This window comes from Cryptomeria japonica, chromosome 9 (assembly GCF_030272615.1).
Source record: "Cryptomeria japonica chromosome 9, Sugi_1.0, whole genome shotgun sequence".
NCBI classification, from domain to species: domain Eukaryota; kingdom Viridiplantae; phylum Streptophyta; class Pinopsida; order Cupressales; family Cupressaceae; genus Cryptomeria; species Cryptomeria japonica.
The window spans coordinates 619,100,661-619,113,950 of NC_081413.1; the positions used below are offsets into that span (position 1 = coordinate 619,100,661).

At 34.6% G+C, this 13,290-nt stretch overlaps 1 protein-coding gene across 1 annotated transcript in view; it reads right to left on the bottom strand.

Annotated features, from left to right (window-relative positions):
- The window catches only part of LOC131063697 (disease resistance protein RPV1-like), a 75,463-nt gene extending 62,547 nt beyond the window's left edge, over positions 1–12,916 (bottom strand). The window contains exon 1 of the mRNA XM_059211842.1: positions 12,786–12,916. The gene's annotated coding sequence lies outside the window, so the exon portion shown is untranslated. The remainder of the gene's footprint in view (positions 1–12,785) is intronic.
- Between the last annotated feature and the right edge of the window lie 374 nt (positions 12,917–13,290).

Sequence of the window (13,290 nt, forward strand, 5' to 3'; positions counted from 1 at the left end):
CAATTTTATAAAGAAAGAGCTTCTGTACAGGTACCACCATACGTAATTCTAATGATATTATTGAATGGTGCAAAAATCATTTTGTTGGTCGTGATACAACTTACAACAAGCGTTATTTTTGGGAATTTAAAGGTATATATATATATTTTCTTAAACATTCTTGGTGTTCTTGAATTATTTTTAAAATTTGTGTATATATATATGTGTGTGTGTGTGTGTGCGAGTGTGTGTGAAATGCACTAAAATTGACTAAATAATTTTTGTATTATCAGATGTTGATTGATCAAATCCTTATAATTGTCAATCAATTAATGGTATTAGAAGTTTTCATCAAGTCATGACTACGGGATTTAGCAAGCCTTGTGTTATTCTTGCAAGAGGAAAATCATGCTTTTGTGTTGATTACATTGCGAACAACAGAGATACTCATTATCAAAATATTGCTAATGGATATGTTTTGCAATGGGAAATTAAAGAATTTTACACAATGTCTCCTTACGAAGATAGTGACATTATTGATATTCATGATCCTCTATATTCAGCTGATTATGAACGTGTTCTGATTTAGTTGTTACAGGTGCGTGCATGCATATTTTGTAAATTACATATATGTACATGCATAAATTTTTAAATTCTTCATTAATTTAATATTGTTCAAAATTAATTTAAAAATGTGTAATGAACTAATATTGCTTGTAATATATATACATGCATGGTCTATTTTCACAGGTGATATTTTTGCAGTGGTTGTTGATCTTAACAATACTGAAAGTGTAGATTATTATCTATTGAGATGCACACAACCAAAATGCAAGTTATTGGAATCAGTCAGTGATGATGATGGGCAACAATATCCCACTGGTTCAGTTGTTGTTGAAGGCACCTATTATCGACAAATAAAGATAGATACAAATGGTGTAATATTCATTGATTATATGCCTGGCCAAGAAGTTCTTCACTACAGTCACTTAGTAATAGCAACAAGATTGCAGTTGGAGACATTGCCAAAAAGAGGACGTGGCAACCAAAAGTGGAGGTTGCCTATTGAAGATCATGATTTTTTTTTTTAAAATTATAAAAGATAGGTAGGATCCAGATTATATGTACCATGAGCTTTAAGTTCACTTGTCATGTTTGAAAAAGTAAATTATATTAGATAGGTCTTATTTTGATAAACTCGTATGTATTTAGATATTTCTAGACATGTGTAGCAATTTGGATAACCTGTGGAAATTTAGTTTTGTTGATGCATTTATTTTACGTTTTATACATTGATTTTACATGTTTTATTCATCTATGTATTCATTTAATTTTGATTTAGTCATGTATAGTTTCATTCTTATGTTGTATACATAGTTACACATGTATATATAGTTTCACTAAAATGAGCAACTAATTATGTTGTCTTAAGGTGTTTTAAGTGGTCTTAAGGGGATTTAAGGAGATATTTGTGTCATTGATTCTTTTATATTTTTACACATGCATGGATTGATTTTATTCATCTATGTACATTCATTTCATTTATATTTACACATATATTGTTTCATTTAATTATGTTGTTTGTATTCATCTAATTATGTTGTCCTAAGGTGTTTTAAGTGGTCTTACGAGCATTTAAGGGGATATTTGCGTCATTGATTCTTTTATATTTGTACGCATGCATGGATTCATTTTATTCATCTATGTACATTCATTTCATTTATATTTACACATATTGTTTCTATTAATTATGTTGTTTGGATTCATCTAATTATGTTGTCCTAAGGCGTTTTAAGTGGTCTTAAGGGGATTTAAGGGGATATTTGCATCATTGATTCTTTTATATTTTTACACATGCTTAGATTCATTTTATTCATCTATGTATATTCATTTAATTTATATTTATACATATATTGTTTCATTTAATTATATTGTTTGGATTCATCTAATTATGTTGTCCTAAGGTGTTTTAAGTGGTCTTAAGGAGATTTAAAGGGATATGTGCGTCATTGATTCTTTAATATTTTTACACATGCATGGATTCGTTTTATTCATCTATGTACATTCATTTTATTTATATTTGCACATATATTCATCTAGGACCACATATGACCCCTTGCGACACCATTTGGTCTTTTGTGGTCCTAATAGGTCCTAAGGGGTGCACATGTGTCACATGGGGCCTTAAGTGGTCCTAAGGGGTCACACATGTGTTCTAGAACATGCATGACCCCTTAAGACCACATAAGACCCCTTGCGACACCATTTGGTCTTATGTGGTTCTAATAGGTCCTAAGGGATGCACATGTGTCGCAAGTGGTCTTAAGTGTTCCTAAGGGGTCTCACATATGTTCTAACACATGAGTGACCCCTTAGGACAACATATGACACCTTGTGACACCATTTGGTCTTTTGTGGTCCTAATAGGTCCTAAGGGGTGCAAATGTGTCGCAAGGGGCCTTAAGTGGTCCTAAGGGGTCATGCATGTGTTCTAACATATGTGTGAACCCTTAGGACCACATATGACCCCTTGCGACACCATTTTGTCTTTTGTGGTCCTCATAGGTCCTAAGGGGTGCACATGGGTTGCAAGGGGCCTTAAGTGGTCCTAAGGGGTCACGCATGTGCTGTAACACATACATGACCCTTTAGGACCACATAAGACCCCTTGCGACACCATTTGGTCTTATGTGGTCCTAATAGGTCCTAAGGGGTGCACATGTGTCACAAGGGGCCTTTAGCGGTAATAAAGGGTCATGCATTTGTTCTAACACATGCGTGACCCCTTAGGACCACATAAGACCCCTTGCGACACCATTTGGTCTTATGTGGTCCTAAGGGATGCACATGTGTCGCAAGCAGAATTTAGGGGTAATAATGGGTCACACATGTGTTCTAACACATGCGTGACCCCTTAGGACAACATAAGACCCCTTGCGACACCATTTGGTCTTATGTGGTCCTAATAGGTCCTAAGGGGTGTGCATGTGTCGTAAGGGGCCTTTAGGGGTAATAAGGCATTTGGTCTTATGTCAGCCTAATAGGTCCTAAGGGGTGCACATGTGTCGCAAGGGGTCACACATGTGTTCTAACACATGGGTAAGTGCAAGAAGTTGTGTCCACTTTTTGGCCAAAAAGTGAAGTTTTTTCCCTTTTTTTCGATTTCGTCCTGTTTGACCTAAATATTTGAGGCACTTAAAGAATGAATCTTGAAAAATTTCAGTAATAGAAAATGTAGTGCTTGAAGTCTACTTTCCAAATATGTAATTTATTTTAATACCCAGACCTTAATAATGAATTTTGAATAGGCATTACTAAAACCTATAGTTTAAAAGTCACTTTTCAGGACCATACCATGCCCACGTACGACAAGCATAATTTGAATTAAATGAAATTATTTTTATAAATCCTTTTGGGAAAATATCTATAACTCACTCACCTTTGATGAGAATATTTTTTTGTAATTTTTTTCTGCATATGTTTTTTTTTGTTAATTTTTTATTGGGCATGATCATTGTTTTGAAAAAAATTTGTGTACGACAAGCATAATTTGACCTAAACTTAACATTTTTTGGTTTTTTTTTTAAAATTGTATAGAATTGTCTCTAGTTTGATGCCATATAATTTTTTTTTCAAAAAACGTAGAAACAAAAAAGTTATTAAAAAACTAAAAAACCATGTTATTTCGAGTTTATAGACCTCTTTCATTAGTAATTATTTTAAAAATAAAAATATTGATCAATTTTTTAAAAAAATTACGTATTTAGAACCTAGACAGTCTCTACTATAATGGGTTTTCATTGTTTAATTTTTTTTTGAAAATTTGGTGTTCAGATATTTTTGAAGTCATTATTTTATATGAAGATTGATTTGGCCTTCAAGTTGCAGGTCAAACTAGGTCCAAGCCTAAGGGTCGGCTCTCCAAGCCATTTCCCAAGCCAAAACCGAAGCTACAACCGAACCAAAGTTGAAATTTTTAGAAACGGGATCCCGTTTCGTTTTTTTAAATAATTAAAAAAATGTTTAGCAAACGGGATCCTATTTCAAAAACAAAATAGGATCCCATTTCAAAACAGGATCTCATTTCCCTTTTTATTTATTTATTTATTATTATTATTATTATTATTATTATTATTATTATTATTATTATTATTATTATTATTATTATTATTATTATTATTATTATTATTATTATTATTATTATTTATTTTTATTTTAAAAAAAAAAACTACATATACATGAAATATAAAATTTAAGTTTAAGTCACATTTCCCTTTGTCTTTTTCCTTTCTTATACTTTAAGTTATATTTTATGTATATATTAGCAGGATGTTTGAGAATGGTTTCAGATCTCTAGGAGTTATAATACAGATTCTAGATTTTAGAAGATCTTATAAATTATGACGTAATAGGACCTATAATGTCATAATACAACCTATAATGTCACAATACAACCTATTATGTCATAATAAGTCTCATTGGTACATAATAGGTCCTAATGTGTCATAATAGGTCATATTGTGTCATAATAGGTCCTGTTGTGACATAATATAACCTATTACGTTATAATAGGTTCTATTATGTCATAAGACCCCTCAAAAGGACCTATTATGATATTATACCTCTTAATAGGAACTATTATGACTTAAGACCTCTTAGTAAGACCTATTATGTCATAATAGGTCCTATAATGTCATAAGACCCCTTAAGAGAACATGTCATGTCATAATAGGTCCTATTATGTCATAAGACCCCTTAAGAGGATGTATTATTACATTATACCCCTTAGTAGGACCTATTGAAGGGTATTATGTCATAATAGGACTGATTATGACATAATAGGACCTATGATGACATAATAGGTCATATTATGTCATCATAGGTCCTATTATGACATCATAGGTCATATTATGTCATAAAATCCCTTAAGAGGAACTATTATGACTTTATACCCCTTAGTAGGACTTGTTAAGGGGTATTATGTTATAACAAGACCTATTGTGACATAATAGGACCTATAATGTCATAATATGACCTATTATATCATAATAGGTCCTTTTGTGGCATAATAGGTCCTTTTGTGTCATAATACCCCTTAAGGGGACCTATTATGACATTATACCTCTTACTAGGATCTGTTATGACATAAGACCCCTTAGTAGGAGTTATTATGACATAATAGGATCGATTATCATATAATTGGACCTATTATGTCATATAGGTCCTATAATGTCATAAGACCCCTTAAGAGAACCTGTTATGTCATAATTGGTCCTATTATGTTATAAGACCCCTTAAGAGGACCTATTATAACATTATGCCCCTCAGTAAGACCTGTTAAAGGGTATTATGTCATACAAGGACCAATTATGACATAATATGATCTATGATGATGTAATAGGTCCTATTATGTCATCATAGGTCCTATTATGACATCATAGGTTATATTATGTCATAAAACCCCTGAAGAGGACCTATTATGACTTTATACCCCTTACTAGGACATGTTAAGGGGTATTATGTCATAATAGGACCTATTGCGATATAATAGGACCTATAATATCATAATACGACCTATTATGTCATAATAGGTCTCATTGTGACATAATAGGTCCTATTATGACATAGTACGACTTATTATGTCATAATACGACCTATAATGTCATAACACCTCTTAAGAGGACCTATTATGACATAAGACCCTTTAGTGGGACCTATTATGACATGTGTAGAGAAAGTTAAGTTGGTTGGAAGAGAGAGATGGTATGTTTAGATAGAGTTGAGGGGTATTATGTCATAACAGGACCTATTGTGACATAATAGGACCTATAATGTCACAATATGACCTATTGTGACATAATTTGTCCTATTGTGACATAATACGACCTATTATGTCATAATAGGTCCTATTATGTCATAAGACCCCTTAAGAAGACCTATTATGGCATTATACCTCTTACTAGGACCTATTATGACATAAGACCCCTTAGTAGAACCTATTATGACATAATATGATAGATTATCACATAATAGGACCTATAATAAGACCCCTTAAGAGGACCTGTCATGTCATAATAGGTCCTATAATGTCATAAGACCCCTTAAGGGGACCTATTATGACATTATACCCCTTACTAGGACTTGTTAAAGGGTATTATATCATAATAGGACTAATAATGACATAATAGGATCTATGATGATGTAATAGGTCCTATTAAGTCATAATAGGACCCATTAGAGATAGTTAAGGGGTATTATGTCATAACAGGACCTATTGTGACATAATATGACCTATAATGTCATAATACGACATGTTATGTCATAATAGGTCACATTGTGACATAATAGGACCTATAATGTCATAATACGATTTATTATGTCATAATAGGTCACATTGTGACATAATAGGACCTATTATGACATAATAGGTCCTATTGTGACATTATACGACCTATTATGTCATAAGACCCCTTAACAAGACCTATTATGGCATAATACCCCTTAGTAGGATCTATTATGACATAATAAGATCGATTATCACATATTAGGACCTATTATGTCATAATAGGTCATATAATGTCATAAGATCCCTTAAGAAGACCTATTATGACATTATACCCCTTTGTAGGACCCGTTAAAAGGTATTATGTCATAATAGGACTAATAATGGCATAATAAGATCTATGATGATGTAATAGGTCCTATTATGTCATCATAGGTCCTATTATGACATCATAGGTCATATTATATCATAAAACCCCTTAAGAAGACCTATTATGACTGTATACCCCTTACTACAACTTGTTAAGGGGTACTATGTCATAATAGGACCTATAATGTCATAATGCAACCTATTATGTCATAATAGGTCCCATTGTGACATAATAGGTCCTATTATGACAAAATACGACCTATTATGATATAATAGGTCCTATTATGTCATAAGACCCCTTAAGAGGATCTATTAAGACATTATACCTCTTACTAGGACCCATTATGACATAAGACCCCTTAGTAGGACCTATTATGACATATGTAGAGAAAGATAAGTTGGTTGGGAGAGAGAGATGTATATATAGAGAAATATATAGGTAGGTAGTGGGTAAGGGGAGGTTTATAGAGATAGCGAATATAAAGAGTAAAGAGTTAAGGGTGTGAGAGAGAGGTAGAGACATAGTTTTAGATTTTGGGAGAGAGGGGACAAAGTGAGATAGAAAGGAAAAAAAGACAAAGAGAAATGTGACTTATATATAAATTTTATATTTCATGTATATATAGCTTTTATTTTTTATTAAAAAAATTTAAAAAATAATAATAATTTAAAAAAAAAAAAAAAATCCCGTTTTGTTTTTGAAACGGGATCCCATTTTAGAACGGGATCCCATTTTGTTTTTGAAACGGGATCTCGTTTCTTAGATCTAGGCTCAGGATCCCGTTTCAAATTTTGGCTCGAGATCCTCTTTCGTTTCTCATGCGTTCCATGAGATTTGTCTTTTTTTTCTAAGTGTAAAACTTCCACACTAAGTGGACACAACTTTGTGCACTTACCCACATGTGTGACCCCTTACGAGCACATAAGACCCCTTGCGAGACCATTTGGTCTTATATGGTCCTAATAGGTCCTAGGGGGTGCACATGTGTCGCAAGGGGCCTTTAGTGGTAATAAGGGGCCACGCATGTGTTCTAAGACATGCGTGACCCCTTAGGACCACATATGACCCCTTGTGACTAACACATGTGTGACCCCTTACGAGCACATAAGACCCCTTGCGAGGCCATTTGGTCTTATGTGGTCCTAATAGGTCCTAAGGGGTGCACATGTGTCACAAGGGGCCTTTAGTGGTAATAAGGGGTCACACATGTGTTCTAACACATGCGTGACCCCTTAGGACCACATATGACCCCTTGTGGCACCATTTGGTCTTTTGTGGTCCTAAGGGGTGCACATGTGTTGCAAGGGCCTTAAGTGGTCCTAAGGGGTCACGCATGTGTGACCACAAAAGACCTCTTGCAACACCATTTAGTCTTATGTGGTCCTAATAGGTCCTAAGGGGTGCACATGTGTCGCAAGGGGCCTTTAGTGGTAATAAGGGGTCATATAAAATAATTATATACTGCTTAGGATGTATACATACACATACATACATACATACATATTGTATGTCCTAAGGTGTATATAATTATTTTATGTCTACATGTGTATGTAGGTTTGTATGTATGTATGTGTATGTTTGTGTATGTATTTGTATGTATGTGTGTATTTATTTTCTAATATTCTAAACTAATATGATAGAATATATACAAAAAATATATTTTTTAAAAACTTAAAAAATACTAATTTTCTATCAAAAATTTAATTTTCTATTAAAAACTATTTAAAAAAATAATAATATAAATTAATATGTTAAAATAAATACATTTAAAAAAAAACTGGTACTTACCACCAAAACACTTTTGGCTGGATCTCTATGATTTTTTGCACCCTTCTGCTCAAATCCAAGCCGCTCAATGCAAAATGAGAGGCTTGGGTGGATTTCGGCTCTTATATAGGGCAAGGGTTTTCCGACAGAAACCGTTCTAGCTGGAATGCTTCCAGTCGGAATGTTTCCGGTCGAAAAAACCCTTGCAACGCGAGTGCAATGTGGCTGCCAAATTGGGCCAAATCTGTCCGGCCGGAAGCATTCTGGCTGAAACACTTCCGGCGGGAATCCTTCAGGCCGGAACATGCATTGTTAGCCTAAAGTGAGACATAGATCCATACAATCACCCTATGTGGTTGCCGAACCGGATGATGTATCTGCATTTTGAGTAAAGGCAGATAGGAGCATGAAAAGGATCTGAACAAGAAAGTGAAGTGCTATTCAAACAGATTAGAAAACTCCTATTGTTTTCTAACAATTACAACAGTTAAATCCCCTAACCGGGTAAGCTCTAACAAGCTTGGCGTTAATCAAATCCTCTAACAAGGTGATCCAATAGTTTGGATTCTAAATCCTTTACAAAGGTTACTCCTCATAGGGTATTGCTTCTAACAAGGCATTATAGTCAATCCCTTAACCGGGTGGTCCCTAACAGAATCTTTCTCAACAGGACTTTTTGTAAAAGCTTTAACAGGCTTGGCTCCTAACAAGGTGAACTTCATAAGAGTTTAGATAGTTATCTTGTGAGTCTCATCTCACCGTGGTTCTTCCCATTTGGGTTTACACGTCAAAAATATTGTGTCAAGTGGTGAATGTTTTTGTGGTTATGTTTCTATGGTTGAATTGCTTAACTACTTATGTCACTTTGATAAGTCATGATAACCAGCAGCAATATGAAATGAAGATTTACTTATGTCAAGTAAAAGTATTTGGATGTTTGTGAGTTTCAAGTTGTTTACTGTTAATCTGTTGTAATAGTCAACCAGTTTAACTTGACATTTTTATTCTCACACAGATATTGCATTGATAGTTCTAAGTTTACTTGAGAGGTTATTTCTAAGAAAGGTGAAAGTTTATCATTTTTTCTATCTACTGATTCAAACCCCCCCCCGCCTCAATAGTTGACTGGATCCTTGTTCTTTCATCATACCATCAGTTTGGTGTTGTCTAGATTGGCTAATCCCTTAGAGGAGGATACTAATAACATGGTATATTTTAAAGCACTTATGGAAGTGACTTAAATTGAAGGAGATTCAATATTGGTAGTTAATGCAATTAGAACTGACTCTACCCTAAATTGGAGACTTAATGCCCTGGTAGGTAGAACTTTGGAATTGCTCAAATATTTTGAGGCGGTCACTATTAATCATATCTATAGGGAGGCGAACTTGGTAGCCGACCATTTATCTAATTTGGGAGCAGACAAGGAGGTTCTTGAGTATTCTATTTTGCCAACATAGTCAATTTTCACTTTGTTAGGAAGACGTTATTCGGGAGTAGGGAAATTTTATTTTAAAATACAATGTATTTGCAAGGTAGATGTTGTGATTGGGAAGGCATTTCAAATTTGAAATGAGGATTTGATGGTGAGGTGGACATATCACTCATCCATAGTATTTTGATGATGTGGCATAATCATGTTTCGAAGTTGGTAGCCCTCTTCCTCTCAAGGTAATATATAGTTGGCAGGGTTGTTATAAAAGATTTTAAAATAACATACATATATATTAATAGACAGGCTCGATCAATGATGTTTCTAGATAGTGGCAGCTTTCCTTAAAGGTCATTCCAAGATGCTAATGGATAGTTGGAGTATGATATCCTAAGGAGCAACAAGATTACTCTTTGTGTATGATTTGATTTTGATTTTCAAGGAATTATACATGGTCTATGTTTATTTGGCTATTATGATATCTAGTCCCAATTTGGTAGGGCAAAGAGTCCTTTTCTATAAATCACTTGTCGGGCTTCTCTTTGGCATTATTAGTTCCTGCGACAGCATGGAACTATTGCCAAGGGTTCGCCCTAAACGGTGATTAAACAGATCTTGCACGCCCAATCAAAACTCAATATTATTTCAAGATTTCTCTCTTTTACAATGTTCATATACCAAACCAATCGACATTTAACAATTGACTGTTGAAATCAATCTCGACAAGCTTTGATTGGATGATCAGAGGCATTCACCGTTATCAATACGAGAGAATGCGTGACTTCCGAGGGCAAGACTAATTCATTATAGTTGCTCCTGTAGACACCAAAGCACAACTTCAGGGGACAATGCCTCCAAAATAGGGAGCTCGAGCCTACAAAATGTTGGCTTGGATAAACTTGGCTCTGCAAAACCCCTGGGGATCATCGTACGGTACAGGTGACAAATTGGGGCGAACAGCTGGCGATTAGGGTTTCAGACGTTTTGCATGCTGCTGAAAGGTGGAGGATGCTCGGAAACTGTAGTGCATTGGGTTGAGTGACATTGCAGATGAAAACGAACTTGAAGACAACTTTCGACTAATTGATGTATAATTTGGATAGAGAAAAGGAGGCAAGCATTAGATTCAGAGTGTTTACAGCAAATTATCTTTAGGTTTTATCATTTTTTCCTTAATATGGGGCATACTTATCCCATATTCCACCCCTCTTTAGATTTGAACCCGTGTCTCTCCTACCAAAGCATAGATCCTTTACTACCTGATTCACTCTGGAAGTGCAAAAAATTATCGACTCTTAGTGCTAGGAATATTTTGAATTGTATTAACAACCTTTTTAACATTTTACTTTGGCAAACTTGACAAAAACTTCAATTAGACAAAACAAAAACATCCTGTCATTGTTTCGCAGGAACTTAGCTGCTTTGCAGGCATTATTTACTTGAGCCTTGCCTTGGTCTATCAAGTCAAGCTATTATAGATTTAAGGAGTGAAGAGTTACAGAGGACTATTATAATGGAATCTCCCATATGTTCGGTGGTGAGTACGAGGCAAATGGTGTTCATACGAGAAATTAAGGACATGAGAATGAACGAGATGTTGATTCATTCTCACAGTTTGGTAGTGTGAGCTGTTATGAGAAGTCTTTCTGGGGAATTCATATTTACCTCTCACAAATACAAAGTCAACACAAAAATTCTTATGGTTTTTCTTGCCACACTCCTTCATGTTGGTGAGTCCAAGGAAGCTATTGCAGGGTCGTGTCAGAAAATGTTCAAGAAAGATTTTCTTGGAGACTTGGATGAGGTAATGAATAACATTAGTGATGAATTGACCATTCCTTACCCTAAAGATAATAAGGTCATTATTCAGTATGGGAAGCTAGTGCCATGTTTTCCCATCTTGGTGATTGAGGATGCAAGAGCATTTGGAGTTAGGAAAGAGGGTATCAAACTCAATGTGATCTTCCTGATGAAGTTATACCGTATGAAGAAGACTGAAGGGGAGAATTGGATTCAGAGCTGCATGACAGTGAATGGGATTGATACCAACAACGAAGAGGAACAGGCTAATCTGAGGGCGGATGGTCTGGAGGAAATTTTTGAGGCACAAGGTCTGAGACCAAGCAACATGGATACAACATGCTCTCCCCTTTGTATGTCAGATGATAAGGGCAAAGTAGTGATGATGAATTCACATGTCTTGATGGCTTTTTTTGTCGTCAAAATGCATGTCGGATTGCAGGGGAGTAGTCCTTTTTGGCCCCTATTTTATGTAATTTCTTAGTTAGTTTTTTGTATAACCATGGGATTGGCAAGTCAGAGGCCATTTTGTACAGAATTCTAGGCATCTAATTAGGTTAGGGTATGTGGATGGCAAATTTTGTATAATTTCCAATCAGGTTTTTGGAGGTAGTTTGGGGCTTTGAATGCAATTAGCAGTGATCTAGATAACTACTCTATTATTATGCATACCGCATCACCTTTTATTATATAATATAAACTCTTGTTGACTTTGACCTTTTGTTAATAAAAACAAAAAAAAAATCAAATATCAAATAAATTATTTGATCTCATTTTCCATTTGAAAGACAATTATGAAAAAAAAATCTAATTTGTAGGGATCCAAAATGCATCTATTAAGACAATTATTTTATATTTATTAATTAAATTAGAAATCAAAATATATAGAAGATTCTGATTTTTTATTTAATTAATGAATATAAAATAATTGTCTTTGTCCGATGCATTATTGGTCCCTCCATACACAATTCTAACAAAAACATGGACACAGAGAGAAATAGAAACTAGATATTATGAATTCCATCCAAAGAGAGGAATTTGGTGACAAAAAAAAACATTCATTCAGGACAGTTCACCTCTAAGATCGGGAATTTTTGTTAGGCAAAAGATTGATGTAGCATAAACAGAAGCTCAAATAAAAGAGAATTTAGTACCTGCTTGAGGAGATGTTCCTTGGGAGGGAGGTAGCACAACTGGAATCCTATTCAATACTTCGGCACTCCTATTCAACACAACGACTATTGCCTCTAATGAGAGCTCTGAGTACTCGTGCCCAAGTTGTGCTTGCAATTGCTAGTTTATTTAATTAATGAATATAAAATAATTGACTTTGTCCGATGCATTATTGGTCCCTCCATACACAATTCTAACAAAAAAAACATGAACACAGAAAGGAATAGAAACTAGATATTATGAATTCAATCCAAAGAGAGGAATTTGGTGACAAAAAAAACCATTCATTCAGGACAGTTCACCTCTAAGATCGGGGATTTTTGTGAGGCAAAAGATTGATGTAGCATAAACAGAAGCCCAAATAAAAGAGAATTTAGTACCTGCTTGAGGAGATGTTCCTTGGGAGGGAGGTAGCACAACTGGAATCCTATTCAATACTTCGGCACTCCTATTCAACACAACGACTATTGCCTCTAATGAGAGCTC